The sequence below is a fragment of the Staurois parvus genome, unplaced genomic scaffold (assembly GCF_062004578.1).
Source record: "Staurois parvus isolate SC_StPar_1 unplaced genomic scaffold, SC_StPar_1.0 ptg000456l, whole genome shotgun sequence".
In the NCBI taxonomy this organism is placed as follows: Eukaryota; Metazoa; Chordata; class Amphibia; order Anura; family Ranidae; genus Staurois; species Staurois parvus.
In genome coordinates this window covers 453,589-470,729 of record NW_028318252.1, presented here as the reverse complement: position 1 = coordinate 470,729, position 17,141 = coordinate 453,589, and positions in this window count along the sequence as shown.

The window sequence follows — 17,141 nt, the reverse complement described above, 5'->3', positions numbered from 1 at the left end:
ATGAAAGTTATAGCGTTTACAAATGGTGGTATATATACTGAAATTTTTTTTTCTTTTTAATACTAGTAATGGCAGCGATCAGCAACTTATTGGGGGACTGCGGTGGGCATTCTGACACTGACTGTCACTGACATCCCCAGTGACACCAATACAGTGATCAGTGCTAATAAAAAGCACTGACACTGTACTAATGGCACTGGGCAGGAAGGGGTTAACATCCGGGGCGATCAAAGGGTTAACTGTGTGCAGTATCTGTGTGTTTTACTGTGTAAGCATGCTGCTTTGTATGGCTCTGCTATGCAAAGCCATACAAAGTAGCATGCTGGTGCTGATAGGGGAGGGATCTGTATTGTTTACATACAGACCTCTCCCCTGTCAGTGATACTCAGTGATCAACGGGTGCTGGCGTGGAATCTCTGGGCGGGACCTGGTGATCAACAGCTGAAGCCACCAATAGCAGCGCAGGTAGGGCGCACACTCGGCGCACGCACCGCCTACCCGGAAATACAAAAGCACGTATATATATATATATATATATACACGCATGATTTTGCTCAGCCCTGTTAGTTCTGCAATAGGGTGGTAGGGAAGCGGTTAAAGTGACACTAAACTCTTAAAAAAAAATCTGTTGAAATCTGTATTTCTACCTCAGAAAAGTCCCTTCTATTGCTCTCCGCCTCTTTCAAATCTCCAATTTCCTTTTTTTTGTGCTGATGTGATCTATCTCCCTGTTAGAGGGTGAATTTGTTCGTTCTCCATGGTCCCACTGTATGTAGGAAGGCAGCCACCCTGTCTTGCTCACTCCATTGGAACTATGAAATCTGTGGTGTGCCCTAAGCTATGCATATGATCAACCAGGGGCAGACTGACAACTCATGGGGCCCCCGGGCAATAGAGGATCATGGGGCCCCTGTGTCCTCGCCCACACTCAAACCACACCCAAAAAAGCCTATGAAAGGTACCAGGGGCATCTCATGGGGCTCCCTGCTGACCCCGGGCCCTCGGACAGTGCCCGAGTTCCCAAATGGTCAGTCGGCCCCTGTGATCAACTAATCTACACTGCTTATTCCAAACAAACTGCAGTGAGGGGGAAACAGAGAAGTTTGGGTGTACAAGGAAGACATTACAAAGAGGCAGAAAAACACAGCAAGAAATGGTTTCATGACAAATAGACTACAGGGCCATTAAAACGGTATTGAAGTCAAATGCTGGCAGGCAGGGTTTTTATAACAGGAGAGACCCTAGTGGTCTCTTCTGTTATAAATGCCTCTTCCAATGTGACAACAGAAATGTAATCTGAGCCGCGCATGCACAGCTCAGACCAAGCTTACGGCACCCTTGCTGTGTCATGATGACGTGACTTCCGTGTGCATCATTGCGGCTCGGCCATTCAAGCAGCCAAAGAGGCCTGAAAGAAGACCAGGTGAACATGGAAGCGCCCAGGACCAGCGAGAGCAATGATAGGGGTTTGATGGGTAATTCTGCACAGTGGCTAAGAGGTTAGCACCTCCGCCTAGCAATACTAGAGTTGTCCGTCTGATTCACAAGCTGCACGCAGTTTGCATGTTCTCTTTACATGTGTGTAGTTTTCCTCCGGGTACTCCATTGTCCTCCCACATTTCAAAGACATGCTGGTAGGTGAATTGGCTCCTGTCTAAATTGTCCCTAGTATGTGTATGTATGAATGTGAGTTAGGGACCTTAGATTGTACGCCCCTTGAGGGCAGGGACTGATGAGAATGTACAGTATATATATATATATATATATATATATATATACACATACATACACAGTTGTGCTCAAAGGTTTGCATCCCCTGGCAGAAATTGTGAAATTTTGGTATTGATATTGAAAGTATGACTGATCATGCCAAAAAATGCTCTTTTATTGAAGGATGATGATCATATGAAGCCATTTATTATCAAATAGTTGTTTGGCTCCTTTTTTAAATCATGATGATAACAGAAATCACCCAAATGGCCCGTCTCAGAAGTCTCCGCCCCCTGGAATGTTTGGCCTTGGTACAGACGCACAAGGTGACACACACGGGTTACAATGCCAATTAAAGGTTCATGTCCCACATCTGTGGCTTTTTAAATTGCAATTAGTGTCAGTGTATAAATAGTCAATGAGTTTGTTAGCTCTTACGTGGAAGAATTGACTAGGATAGATACTGAGCCATGGGGATCAGAAAAGAAGTGTCAAAAGTCCTGCGTAACAAGGTAATGGAACTTTATAAAGATGGAAAAGGACAAACCAAAATTTGGGATTTTATTTTACTTTCACTTTCAATGAATCTCCCTAACAGGGGCACAGACAGCAATAAAAATCTGACAGGGGTTCTGATCCTTCGCCACGCTATCCAAAACTAAAAAGTTTTGACTTGACTGGTGAAAAGTGGGGTCGCTGAATTGCAGTGTTAATTTTGTTCACTAAATTAGCACTATTTTAGTCGACTAAAATATAACTAAAACTAAAACAATTCAGATGACTAAAATAGGACTAAAACTAAAACGGCATTTTAGTCAAAAGACTATGACTAAAACACTGCACTACCACATAAGAAAAAGTAGGGGCCATCTACTAAGCTGCTGAAAGAAAAAAATCAATCAAGAAAAAGGCTTTACAGACAATAGAGTTTACAGTTTTTTTGGGTTTTTGTATATTTTAAAGTTGCACTTCTGTTTGTCAAAAAGCAATATTTTAGTTTTTTTTATGAAACTTGATTTTATTTATAAAGATGTTATATATCACAATGGCTAAATCTGTGTCTGTAGTGCACATTCAAATTTTAATGCCATAAATAATAACGTGATTCGATTTTTACTCCAGCAATTTATAGTAAGTTTGGCAATTCTAGAGAAATGCCTATGTAGCGCCCCTCTAGTTAGATAGGGGGATCTAGATAGGTTTTTAGTTAGATGCTGGATAGCGTCCTGGTATGAGTCAACCTGGGATGAGTCAGCGAGGTAACTTCAGGTCTGGGCTGAGGGCAGGTCAGTTCCCTGTTACCTCCCCCTGCTCTAGAAGCTTGAGAAGTTTTTAGAATGCAGTGGGTGAGGGGTGGGGCTGATCTGCATTCTCAGGGGACCAATCCCCAAGCAGGAGGCTTGGCATCGGGTCAGGGTAGCCCTTAAGTATGGGAGATCCTGATCAGGAGGTGGTCAGTGTCGGGTGGAAGATGGAGGGCGAAGGCTGGAGTGGAAGGGGCCTACCTGCAGGCAGAAGCTGGGAAGGAGGATCTCTCAGCCTCAACCATCCCTTGAGAGAGGACAGCCTGGGAAGTAGGGAGGGGCCAGCCCAGCATAAGGCCGGAAGGCAGCCACCAACCCAGAAGCTTACAGGAGAGGACTGAGTGAGTAATCCTGCACTCCTGGGCTAGATAAGGGGAGAGGGCAGTCAGGTGGAAAACCTAACTAGCTCCTCATCTGGGGTTACTTTACCAAGTGGCAATTTCTCGGTCCCATTGCCCAGGGATTCCCTCAGGCAGCTGGGTGAAGAGGTGGATTCATCTGGGGTCTGAAGAGGCACACCAGAAGGGCTGGAGAGCTCTTCAAGAAGAGACTGTCTATGGACTTGTACATAGTTGCTAAGGAGATTTTTCCTCATATTCACAGTTCCTTGGGCATCCCATACACCCCTCAACCCCATCCAAGTTCAATTCCCCTTAAAAAAAATCACAAAAACAAGCTCAAGGACTGTTTACTGTCCCCGGTGTGCAAGTGTGAAAGAAAGCTCAAGTTGCCTGGCTGTCCAGAATTATAGGATGACCCAAAACTCAGCGACTCCTAAGGGGGTAATGCTACATGCTTCCGCTCGTAAACCTGGGATGTCCCTATAGCAACCTGCACGGCCATTGACCCTAGAAACCAGCAACCAACGAGCCAGGGAAAGTGTTGTTTGCTGCTGAAAGTATCACGGAGCCAGGCGGGAAAATGGAGTTGTGCCGCTGGAATGACTGTTGCTGTGAATAAAGTGCCTTTGCTGATGCTATCACCTGTGGCAAACCATGCCGGGCCTATCTAAAAGTCTTCCTGCTGCTCTACAGGTGGTTGATGTGAAAGACTATGCTCGATTTTTATCTGCTAAAGTCAGTGAAATGTCTTGCTCGCTGTTGTCCAGAGCAACGGGAACGTCCCATCAGTATCTACAAATCTTTTTGCTGCTCTACAGATGGCTATCACAAAAGATTCTGTCCACGATGTACCTGCTTGCTGTACTACTACTGTGCTCATCATTACCCGTAACAACCACGGAGAGCTACGACACCCCTTTGGTTTACAAATGCCTGGTCACCTACCAGCGGCTGAGACCTATGTTCTGCTACTACTAAAGCCTGCAAAAATCAGTGCTTACCACATGTTTTTGCTTGTCCAGAGCAACCGGAACAGCCTGCTACCCTGTCCAGTTACAAATGTCCAGTTGCCCCAAAGTGGCTGGAATTAATGATGTGCTCTGCTGCACATCCGGCCCTAAATCAGTGGATACTCAGTCTACCAAGGCCATCATCTGCAAGAGCCACATGCAACAACTCCTGGCACTCTTGTCCCCCTGGTCCCTAGACTCCCCCTGTCCCAACCTCAGTGGGGTCAGGGCTAGGGACACAAGTAAGGCCGACCTCGTCAACTCAGTCTCCTATCAGGTACGTGACAGGCTGCCTACTATTACTTATCACCCACCTGGAGATGCTGCTGTCGGGCCGGTGTTCACAAGTGCTGCCCAGATGGAACCAGCAGAAGTCCAGGAGATGCCAGCCTCACCCAGCTGCCCTGACCATTCCGCCAGGAAGGACCCAGTCTGCGAGTATGGCCAGTCCTCAGATGAGCCAGCGGAGAGTGCCAGTGGAGGGGGGATGGATTGGAAGTCACCCTGGCTACAGGCTGAGTTTGGGTCCCAGAGGTCAAGCAGGAAGAATGGACCCAAGAAGACTCAGAGGAGGAATGGGACTGGGGGGATACTACTGAGGACACAGACTAACTGATGGGACCGTCAGGAAGTTCTCACACACCAGACCAGCTGGACATTCTTGCAGGACAGAGCCTGTTAGGATACCCACTTGGGCCCAGCCAAAATCGTCCTCTCTTTGGCCTAGGATTAGGGCCAAAAACCCAATTTTAAAGAAATGGATCCTTCAGTCCCCACACTCATATACAGCAAGGATTGGGAGATAAGGAGAAGCTTCCCCACTTATCTCAGTTCCAGAAGGTGCAGAAGAGAATGGCTCTGGAATGGGGACTGGACTACCTTTATGTCCCCCAGATTGTCATGGTCATCGTCAAGGAATCCAGGTCTCAGTGGGAGGATGACTTGGTCTGGGACTAGATGCATGTCTCCAGACCTCTAATAGGGCCTCATGTGGAAGAGGCTTGGTCTCGTTACGAAGACATTAAGCAAATGTGGAGCAGGAGCTGGGCCATTTACAGAGACCAGGTGACGGTTATCAAGGCTGGCCAGCTTAACCACAGTTATTCAGTGGTTGCCAGGAAGCCTGATGACACCATGGTGAGACTGCATAGCCCCTTAAAATACTACTGAAAGTGGATTCCAACCCAGCAGATTTTGCCCATTTCTTTTCAGATTAGCCCCAACTCTTACCCTTTTTGTTTCCCAGATGTGCTGGCTGAGGAAAGATGCAAGGAGACCGCCTGGTCTCATTGTCCTATCATGAGGGACTCCTCCTTATGTTCTCATGTAAAGGGATCTTTTGAAAACTACAAAAGGAACATTTTTTCTTAGACTTGCTAAAATGCCTTATAGTTTCACAGGTTGTAGCTAGTTAGCCAGAGTCAGGGCTATGTTTGTTTCTCATTTGCCTGTTTTTTTCTCCTACTGTTCTGCAGGCACCCCAAGATTGCTGTCTACCTGCTCAAGAACAAGAAGCCCCATTGCTTCTATGAAGGATTTCCCTTGAGGGGCAGGTGCTTCCTATTAATTGAACGCACATCTGTACATACGTTTTGTGGTAAATTGTTATTTTCCTGCTGTAAGCTATAGACAGCTATAGAAAGGATGTATATAACATTTTTCTACATGTATTTATTTGTATATATCCCCCTCCAAGTTTCTTCCCTTTTCCTGTAAGGGATGCCCCGTTCCTGGGTTCAGGAAACTTTCTTTTGTCACCCAGCCAATGAGGACTTTAGTTCCCTTACTAAACAATAAGTAAAGAAATAAAAAGAAAAAAATATGCTGGCAATGCAGATGAATTGCAGAAATAAAGTACCTAAACTAGCATAAATACCAAAAATACATAAAAATGTAAATGCATGTAGAAAAACAAATAAAAACAAATATATATAGTATATATATTGCTCAAAAAAATTAAAGGAACACTTTTTAATCAGAGTTTAGCATCAAGTCAATGAAACTCCTGGGATATGGATCTGGTCAGGTAAGTAGCAGAGGGGGTTGTTAATCAGTTTCAGCTGCTTTGGTGTTAATGAAATTAACAACAGGTGCACTAGATGGGCAACAATGAGACGACCCGAAAGCAAGAATAGTTTTACAGGTGGAGGCCATTGACATTTTTTCCCCCACTCATCTTTTCTGACTGTTTTTCACTAGTTTTGCATTTGACTAGGGTCAGCGTCACTACTGGTAGCATGAGGCGACACCTGGACCCTACAGAGGTTGCTCAGGCACTCCAACTCCTCCAGGATGGCGGATCAATACATGCCATTGCCAGAAGGTTTGCTGTGTCTCCCAGCACAGTCTCAAGAGCATGGAGGAGATTCCAGGAGACAGGCAGTTACTCTAGGAGAGCTGGATAGGGCTGTAGAAGGTCCTTAGCCCATCAGCAGGACCCGGTATCTGCTCCTTTGTGCAAGGAGGAACAGGATGAGCACTGCCAGAGCCCTACAAAATGACCTCCAGCAGACCACTGGTGTGAATGTCTCTGACCAAACAATCAGAAACAGATTTCATTAGAGTGGTCTGAGGGCCCGATGTCCTCTAGTGGGCCTGTGCTCACTGCCCGGCACCATAGAGCTCGACTGGCATTTGTCATTGAACACCAGAATTGGCAGGTCAACCACTGGTGCCTTGTACTTTTCACAGATGAGAGCAGGTTCACCCTGAGCACATGTGACAGACGTGAAAGGGTCTGGAGAAGCCGTGGAGAATGTTATGTTGCCTGTAACAGCCTGTAATGTTCAGCATGACCATTTTGGTGGTGGGTCAGTGATGGTCTGGAGGGCCATATCCATGGAGGGATGCACAGACCTGTACAGGCTAAACAATGGCACCCTGACTGCCATTAGGTATCGGGATGAAATCCTTGGATCCATTGCTAGACCCAACTCTGGTGCAGTGGGTCCTGGGTTCCTCCTGGTGCACAACAATGCCCAGCCTCATGTGGTGAGAGTATTCAGGCAGTTCCTAGAGGATGAAGGAATTGATACCGTTGAATGACCCCCACATTCGCCTGACCTAAATCCAATAGAATGCACATCATGTTTTGGACATGGACATCATGTTTTGGTCCAACTGACGCTGCCAGGTTTCACCTCAGGCTGTCCAGGACATCAGTGATGCCCTGGTCCACATCTGGGAGAAAACACCCCAAGACACCATCCATCGTCTCATTAGGAGCATGCCCTGACGTTCCCAGGCATGCATACAAGCACGTGGGGGCCATACAAACTACTGAGTACCTTTTTGAGTTGCTGAAATTAAATTTTAGCAAAATGGACTAGCCTGCTGCATAATTTTTTCATTTTGATTTTTGGGGTGTCCTTGAATTCAGTCCTCTGTAGGTTGATAATTTTCATTTCTATCAAATGATGGGGTATCATTACGTTCCTAACACATTACCCAGTCCGTATCAGTATAGATATCAAGCATGAGATTTTTCCCCATTTAGATTTGATGTGTTTTCAAAGTCTTGCTTTAATTTTTTTGAGCAGTATATATATATATATATATATATTTTTTTTTGTAGTATTCAAAAAGTTAATTCGTTAAAAAGAAGAAAAATTGTGGCTGGGAATCTGCATCTCTGAGAAACCCAGTTTAGGAAATTTCCACTATATTATATGGGAGGGGTTGAGGCACAAAGACCTAGTGGGTCTCAGACTGCCAGACCTGGGGGTATTTCTTTTTGCAGCTCCAGATGGCAGCTGATGCCACTGTACCTGATCTCCCCTCCTTGCCACCCATGTGCAGTCTGACACTTCATCTTTGTACTACTCAATGGGACAAGCTTGAAGAAAGCACCAGCTGCTGGCTCTTTGAATAATGGTTTTGCTGTACGGCTGCTATCCTCTGCCCAGAGCATGGCCTCCTCAAAGCAGACCCTACTCCCTTTTGCTCTGCTCTTTCAGTTATTTTGCTACTGCCAATCCTCCACCTGAGAACAAAGAGAGAGATACGCATGGCTCCACATGTAACAAAGCAGAAATGGAGCACTCAAACTATTCCGACTTATCCAAGCATAGACAATCTGAATGAGCTAGTGGCATAGAGGGGGGGGGGGGTCATAGTGGATTGACAATTATGATCATTAGATAGTTAAGTGTAAATGTACAGTCATTGGCACCCCTGCATTTCTGCCACATAATGCACCAGTTTGCCCAGAATATTGTTGCAATTACAAATGTTTAGGCATTCTCATGTTTATTTCTTTTGTTTGTATTGGTATGACACAAAAAAGGGAGAAACAAGAAGCCAAATCTGTCACATTCCATGCAAAACCACAAAAATGTACTGGACAAAATTATGGCACCCCCCACTTTAATATTTGGTAGCACTCCTCTTGGAAAAAACTAAAATCAATGGCTTCCTGTAACCATCAATGAGTTTCTTCCACCTCTCTACTGGAATTTTGGATCACTCTTCTTTCGCCAACTGCTCCAGGTCTCTCAGATTGGAAGAGTTCCTTTTCCCAACTGCTGTTCTGAGATCTCTCCAGAGGTGCTCTATGGGACTGAGATCTGGACTCATTGTTGGCCAGTTCAGTCCTCTCCAGCGCTTTGTCTGAAACCATTTCTGGGGGCTTTTTGAAGTGTGCCTTGAGTCATTGTCCTGCTGTAAGACCCATGACCTCTGACGGAGACCCAACTTTCTGACACTGGGCCCTACATTGCACCCCAGAATTCTTTGGTAGTCTTCAGATTTCATAATGCCATGCACACGGTCAAGACATCCAGTGCCTGAAGCAACAAAGCAACCCCAAAACATCAGTGAATCTCCACCATGTTTGACTGGAGGGACTGGATTCTTTTCTTTAAAAGCCTCATTGTCAGGGTCCTGTCCACGGCAGAAGTTCTGGAAGATCTGGCATTTCTGCCAGTACTCTGCATGGCCGTAGAAGCACACATCAGCCTCAGTTTGGTGCCAGACGGCCTTTATAAGGAGGCTCATCACTTCCTCAAGTGGCTGGATGATCTCTAGCTCCCCATGCCCTGTTCCTGTTATTCTGACCTGTGATTTCCTGTTACCAACTGGCTTGCTCCTGGACCTGCCTACTCTGCTTTATCCCTGATCTGACCTTGGCTTGGCTTACGGATACTGTCTCTCTCGCTCCTCTGTGTATGACCTCGGCTATCCCATCTGACTACGTCTGCTCTGATTCCCACCTGGTACCTGAGCTTGGCTTGAACCGACTACCCAGTAAACATCTAAATCCTGGAAGAGCTTGCACACCACACACAGGCGACTCCTGTCTGCAGACCTATCTCTGTGCACCAGCTGTGCTTCTAAGTGCACCACCAACCAGCACTCCTACAGGCGACCTGTGCAACTTTGGGCCTGACTCCCGCTGTCCCACTCTCAGGGGAGTCCGGAACTTAGCCGCAAGGGAAGCCCTCTCTCCATTGGCCTCCATCACTACGTATGTGATACTCATTTATGTTTATGAAAACAGTAGAATGATGAGCTTTACCAAAAAGCTGTCATTTTGTTTTGCCTGTCCACAGCACATTCTCCCAAAAGGCTTTTGACTTCTTCAGGTAAGTTTAGGCAAACTCCAATATGTCTTTTTTATGTTTCGGTGTCAGCAGTGGGGTCCTCCTGGCTCTCCTACCATAGCATCCCTTTTCACTCAGATTGTGACGTATAGTACGAGCTGACATAGTTGTACCCTGTGCATGAAGGTCAGCATGAATTTGTCTGAAAGTTGATGGAGGTTCTTTAGCTACCATTCGAACAATCCTTTGTTGCAATCTTTGATCAATTTTTCTCTTTTGTCCACATCCAGGGAGATTAGCTACAGTGCCATAGGCTGTAAACGTCTTGACAATGTTGCACACAGTGGATACAGGAACATTAAGATCTCTGGAGATGGACTTGTAACCTTGAGATCGTCCATACTTTTCCACAATTTTTGTTCTCAAATCCTCAGACAATTCTTTGCTGCTCTTTTTCTTCTCCATGTTCCATGTGGCACACAAAACAGAAAGGTTGAGTAAATTTTTCACCATTTTAAATGGTTGCTAGAGTGATTTCCATATTGTCAGCACCTGTTAATTGATACAGGTGAGTTTAATTACAAATTACAGGAGCATCACAAATGTGGAATGCAATTATTTCTTACAATTTTGAGAAGACACCAATAATTTTGTCCAGTCCATTTTTGGGGTTTTGTGTGGAATATGTCAGATTTGGCTTTTTGTTTCTCCACTTTTTCTCTGTCATAACAATACAAACAAAAGAAATAAACAGGAGAATGCCTAAACATTTGTAATTACAACAATTTTCTGGGCTAAGTGGTGCATTATGTGACAGGAATGCAGGGGTGCCAATATTTTTGACCATGACTGTATAGATATTATAGAGAGGTCAAGAAAAAAATAAAGAACCAAAGAACAGCTGTACCTAGCTATAATTTCTGCTGAACCTCTATTAGTGGTTGCTCTTGCAGCAAGCCAGAAATGGGGTGCTCAGATAATCCCAGTGGTGGCCATTCTCAAGGGTTCAGGTGGAATTATTCGAGTAAAAATAGGGTATATCAGCATTGCCAGCTTTTATTACAACAAAAACAAAAATTTTGGGGAAACGTCTTATGCCAGTCATTTGAAACCAAATTGGCATGCTGATGCTGTCTGTAATTCCGTCCTGACAATGTACACTGTGGCTGAGACTGTCCATTACAATTATGCTGGTTCAGAAACCTGTTATTGAAAGATTTGTGTTTTTTCCAGGTTGCCCTCAAAGCTACATAAACAGGACCCTGGACACACAGAGCACGGCCCGGGAGCGAGCCTGCCCAAGTGCCACCATAGCACTCAGCAGAAGGGGGGGAGCCAGGAGCACCAATGAGGGGACCCCAAAAGAGGAGGATCAGGGCTGCTCTGTGCAAAACCATTACACAGAGCAAGTAAGTATAACATATTTGTTAGTTTACAATCACTTAGGACTGATTTATTAAAATAGACAAACCAAGATGGTGGGAGAACCTTCTAAGGCAGGGGTCTCCAAACTTTATAAACGAAGGGCCAGTTTACTGCCCTTCAGACTTTAGGGGGGCCAGACTGTGGCTAGTGGGAGAAGAAAATGTCCTGGCATCAGTGGGAGTAAACAATGCCTTGTCATTGGTATTAATGGGATATATAGTGTCCCATCACTGGCATCAATGGGAGGAATAGTTTCCCATTGTTGGCGTCAGTGGGATGAATAGTGCCCCATCATTGGTGTCAGTGGGAGGAATAGTGCCCCATTATTGGTGTCAGTGAAAGGAATAGTGCCCCATCAATAGTGTGAGTGGGAAGAATAGTGCCTTATCATTAGAGTCAGTAAGAGGAATGGTGTCCCATCATTGGTGTCAGTAGGAGGAATAGTGCCCTATCGTTGATGTCAGTAGGAGGAATAGTCCTTATCATTGGTATCAGTGGGAGGAATAGTGCCCTATCATTAGTTTCAGTAGGAGGAACAGTGCCCCATCATTGGTGTCAGTATGAGGAATAGTCCTTATCATTGGTATCAGTAGGAGGAATGGTGCCCCATCATTGGTTTCAGTGGGAGGAATAGTGCCGTATCATTGATGTCAGGAGGAATAGTGCCGTATCATTGATATCAGTAAGAGGAATAGTGCCCTATCATTGGTATCAGTAGGAGGAAAAGTGCCTCATCATTGGTTTCAGTGGGAGGAATAGTGCCGTATCATTGATGTCAGGCAGAATAGTGCCGTATCATTGATATCAGTAAGAGGAATAGTGCCCTATCATTGGTATTAGTGGGAGGAATAGTGCCCCATCATTGGTTTCAGTGGGAGGAATAGTGCTGTATCATTGATATCAGGAGGAATAGTGCCCCATCATTGGTATCAGTGGGAGGAATAGTGCCCCATCATTGGTGTCAGTGGGAGGAATAGTGCCCCATCATTGATATCAGTGGGAGGAATAGTGCCCCATCATTGGTATCAGTGGGAGGAATAGTGCCCCATCATTGGTGTCAGTAGGAGGAATAGTGCCCCATCATTGGTATCAGTGGGAGGAATAGTGCCCCATCATTGGTATCAGTAGGAGGAATAGTGCCCCATCATTGGTATCAGTAGGAGGAATAGTGCCCCATCATTGGTATTAGTGGGAGGAATAGTGCCCAATTGTTGGTGTCAGTGGGAGGAATAGTGCCCCCTCATTGGTATCAGTGGGAGGAATAGTGCCCAATTGTTGGTGTCAGTGGGAGGAATAGTGCCCCATCATTGGTGTCAGTGGGAGGAATAGTGCCCCATCATTGGTATCAGTGGGAGGAATAGTGCCCCATCATTGGTATCAGTAGGAAGAATAGTGCCCTATCATTAATGTCAGTAGAAGGAATAGTGCCCTGCCCCTATCATTAGTGTCAGTGAGAGGAATAATGCCCCATTATTGTTGTCTGTGGAAGGAATAGTGCCCCATTGTAGGTTTCAGTGGTGTTTGCCATGACGAAACTCAAGATCCATCTGCATTTTTCCAACCCTGAATCTGTCTGCATGTTTAAGTAGATCTAAACTCAATGAAAAAAGTCTCATACAGTATAAGCTTTAACATACCAATGTAATTTCAAAAGTTATTTTCAATATTTTTAATGTTGTGGCTTTCATTATAATACCTACCGATCCTGCCGAGAAGGTCCTTGTTCAGGCACTTCCTGTTGTAACAACTGACTCCCAATTGCTCTTCTTTGTTGTCAGCCTGGCACACACGCTCCTAGTGGAGATTACAAGCAACTGTACCAATGCAAACATTGTCTATGAATTTTAATAACCAAAAACTATTCCAGGCAATGATGTGCAGTTGATTCCGGAACACGTGCATGTAGACAAGAAGTAACTTAAAAAAAGTCTACAAGAGACCATGAACACTGAGATGAAGAAAAAAAAAAAGACGTAAAACCAGAATTTTATTGTACTTCTTTATGGTACACTTTGTTTTAGGAAGCTAAATGCCATTTAGGTCGGGTTCACATCCATTTTAATTTCCTAAAATACAAATGACTATGTAAATTTGACTGTGAAGGTTCTCATTTATCAAGGTCATGTATACCTAGCAGTGGTTAGTCACGTTCAGCAGGACTTTTTCTATGATGTTGAAGATTTTTCGTAGCTTATCCAAGTCACTTCATCAGTTCTAATGAGTGTCAAGAAAATACGCAACATTTATAGCCACACAGGTAGCACCAACATCCTGCCAGTGGACAAGGGGAGATGCATGGTGGTCATGAAAACATCCAATTACCATTCTAAGACTGCAACTCTTCTCAGGGATGCTAGCACTAAACAGGTATCCGACTAACGGTTACAAGAAAAAGTTGATAGACTGTTTACAAGAGTTAGAAAAGGTAATAGTCATTGATTGGACCTTGTACCTATATTCTGGGGAATCTACACCAGCTATAAACTTCCTAAGTTATGAAAGGCAGGTGCCACTCTAATGCCAATTATCAGCAGCACCAACGTCATATATAACATTGCTTTGTCTATTATCAACCTTACTTGGCAACACGGTACATAATATTCAGAACTTAGAATCTGTCAACACTGTACGTCTATGAAGTCATATCTCTTTTTACTTGTACACCAACTGCAGAGGCTATTAAGACTGTAAGGAAACATCTGAAATATAATAAGACTATTGACAGTAGAACAGAACTCAAGCCAGACCAAGTAAATTTCTTTCTGGACCTTTGCATCAACACCACCTATTTCAGGTACATGGACAACTTCTATAGAGAGAAAGATGGCTGTGCTATGGGATCACCTGTATCTTTTATTGTAGCTAACCTGTACATGGAGCAGCAGAAGGTGAAGATAACCTTGAACTCTTTCAGGAGAATAACACCAACTCATTGATTCACAATGATACGTGAATCAAGATTAGATATACAAGTTTGTCCTGAACTCAAACTCAGTGGACATAGACATAAAGTTTACACAGAATAACAAGTTATCCTATTTATATTTTGTGTAACATGTCAAGGACGAGGGTCCTTGCGGTCTACAGGAAACCTACCCACATAGTTTGTACCAGTGTCTGTACCAGTACCTCCGAATGGAACACAAACTGGGAGTTATTAGAACTCAACATCAGGCTGAGATGGTACCAGACAAAGTCTACATAAAAAGAGCATGGACACCACCGGGGTGCTTTAAAGGTTTGTGGTTATGTGGCAGCACCCAGATATTGCAGTTTCCCTTTAAACTTTAACATTTCTAACAGCCTCTGTTCGCAAGGTCACCAGCTCTCTCCCCCCTCCCTTATTTCCTGTGAAGTAATGTGTTCCAATCTGTAGCTGGTATTCTTATCTGTAGCTGGGACTCAAGGCCATATACTGCACAGTTTAGAAAGTCTTTTGAATGTAAAGAAAGTGAAAGAGGAAATATATGCATTGTGACGTAATTGTTGGTATATACACCATGTAAGAGGCTTTTGAAGGCAATTAGCTTTGCAGACACGAGTCCTTGCTAAGTCTCAACCAGTGCTGGTTAAGTAAAAGGTTTGTTTTCCTCAAGTTCATGTCCAGAGTTTTACCTGGTATTCCCAAAGTTGCTACTACAGTTACTCACACTGTACTTTCATCAAAACGTCCACAAGGTCAACCAAAAGCATCGGATCATCTCACAGAGGGTAGAAGCAGAACATGCAGAGTAATATAGTCACTCATTATGTACCTGGAGTATTGAAAAAAACTCAGAAGGACCTTTAGTGAACATTGTCCTAAACTTGTACTATTGAAAGACCCAACACTCAAACACATGCAAAATTAATTTAGGATATGCAGCGCAGTGTGGTGAGGAATGCAAAGACCTGTACATTGAGGAGACAGTAAGATGCACATTTTGGACAGAGAGGACAACAGGCCCTCAAGAGTCATGAAAGAGACCATCTAGTTCATCCCACTGGAGCGTCCATCATTAAAAAGGGGTGGTGGCCTTTAGCACCATCTGTCTTCCACATATAATGCATTTTAATATTTTGATAACACTTGACACCTTCAGCCATGTAAATCAAAGGATTATCATATATGAACCTTCCTGACAGCAAGGATGGGATTATGTAACTAGAGCAGGGTGGTTCCACAACTTTCAAACCTCTCATCCTATTCCTGGACAATAACATCTGCCTTTCCATGGTAAATGGATTAAGGTGTTGGTGCTACCAGTGTGGATATAAATGCCGGGGTATCTTCATGAAATTAAGAAGCGGGTAAATGCTGGGGTATCTTCATAAAATTAAGAAGCGGCTAAATGCCGGGGTACCTTCATGAAATGAAGAAGCGTCTAAATGCTGGGGTGCCTTAATGAAATGAAGAAGCGGCTAAATGGTGGGGTATCATCATGAAATGACGAAGCGGCTAAATGGTGGGGTATCATCATGAAATGAAGACGCAGCTAAATGCCGGAGTAGCTTCATGAAATGAGAAGCAGCTAAATGCCCGGGTACCTTCATGAAATGAAGACGTGGCTAAATGGTGGGGTACCTTCATGAAATGAAGACGTGGCTAAATGGTGGGGTACCTTCATGAAATGAAGACGTGGCTAAATGGTGGGGTACCTTCGTGAAACGAAGAAGCGGCTAAATGCCCGGCTACCTTCGTGAAATGAAGAAGCGGCTAAATGCCCGGGTACCTTCGTGAAATGAAGAAGCGGCTAAATGCCCGGGTACCTTCGTGAAATGAAGAAGCGGCTAAATGCCGGGATACCTTCATGAAATGAAGATGTGGCTAAATGGTGGGGTACCTTCATGAAATGAAGACGTGGCTAAATGGTGGGGTACCTTCATGAAATGAAGAAGCGGCTAAATGCTGGGATACCTTCGTGAAATGAAGAAGCGGCTAAATGCCCGGGTACCTTTGTGAAATGAAGAAGCGGCTAAATGCCAGGGTACCTTAGTGAAATGAAGAAGCGGCTAAATGCCGGGGTACCTTCGTGAAATGAAGAAGTGGCTAAATGCCCGGGTACCTTCGTGAAATGAAGAAGCGGCTAAATGCCGGGGTACCTTTGTGAAATGAAGAAGCGGCTAAATGCCGGGGTACCTTCATGAAATGAAGAAGCAGCTAAATGGTGGGGTACCTTCATGAAATGAAGAAGCAGCTAAATGGTGGGGTACCTTCATGAAATGAAGAAGCAGCTAAATGGTAGGGTACCTTCATGAAATAAAGAAGCGGCTAAATGGTGGGGTACCTTCATGAAATGAAGAAGCGGCTAAATGGTAGGGTACCTTCATGAAATGAAGAAGCGGCTAAATGGTGGGGTACCTTCATGAAATGAAGACGTGGCTAAATGGTGGGGTACCTTCATGAAATGAAGAAGCAGCTAAATGGTGGGATACCATCGTGAAATGAAGACGTGGCTAAATGCCGGGGTACCTTTATGAAATGAAGAGTGGCTAAATGCCAGGGTACCTTTATGAAATGAAGAGTGGCTAAATGCTGGGGTACCTTCATGAAATGAAGAGTGGCTAAATGCTGGGGTACCTTCATGAAATGAAGAAGCGGCTAAATGGTGGGGTACCATCATGAAATGAAGACGTGGCTAAATGCCGGGGTACCTTTATGAAATGAAGAGTGGCTAAATGCTGGGGTACCTTCATGAAATGAAGAAGTGGCTTGAAGAAGTTACATTTCAAAATCACAGAAAGCCATGTGTGATTATCTACGAGAAGCTATGTATGGTCTTTAAAATTACAGAACAAAGCCATAAATGTGATTAACTACTACTAGATACT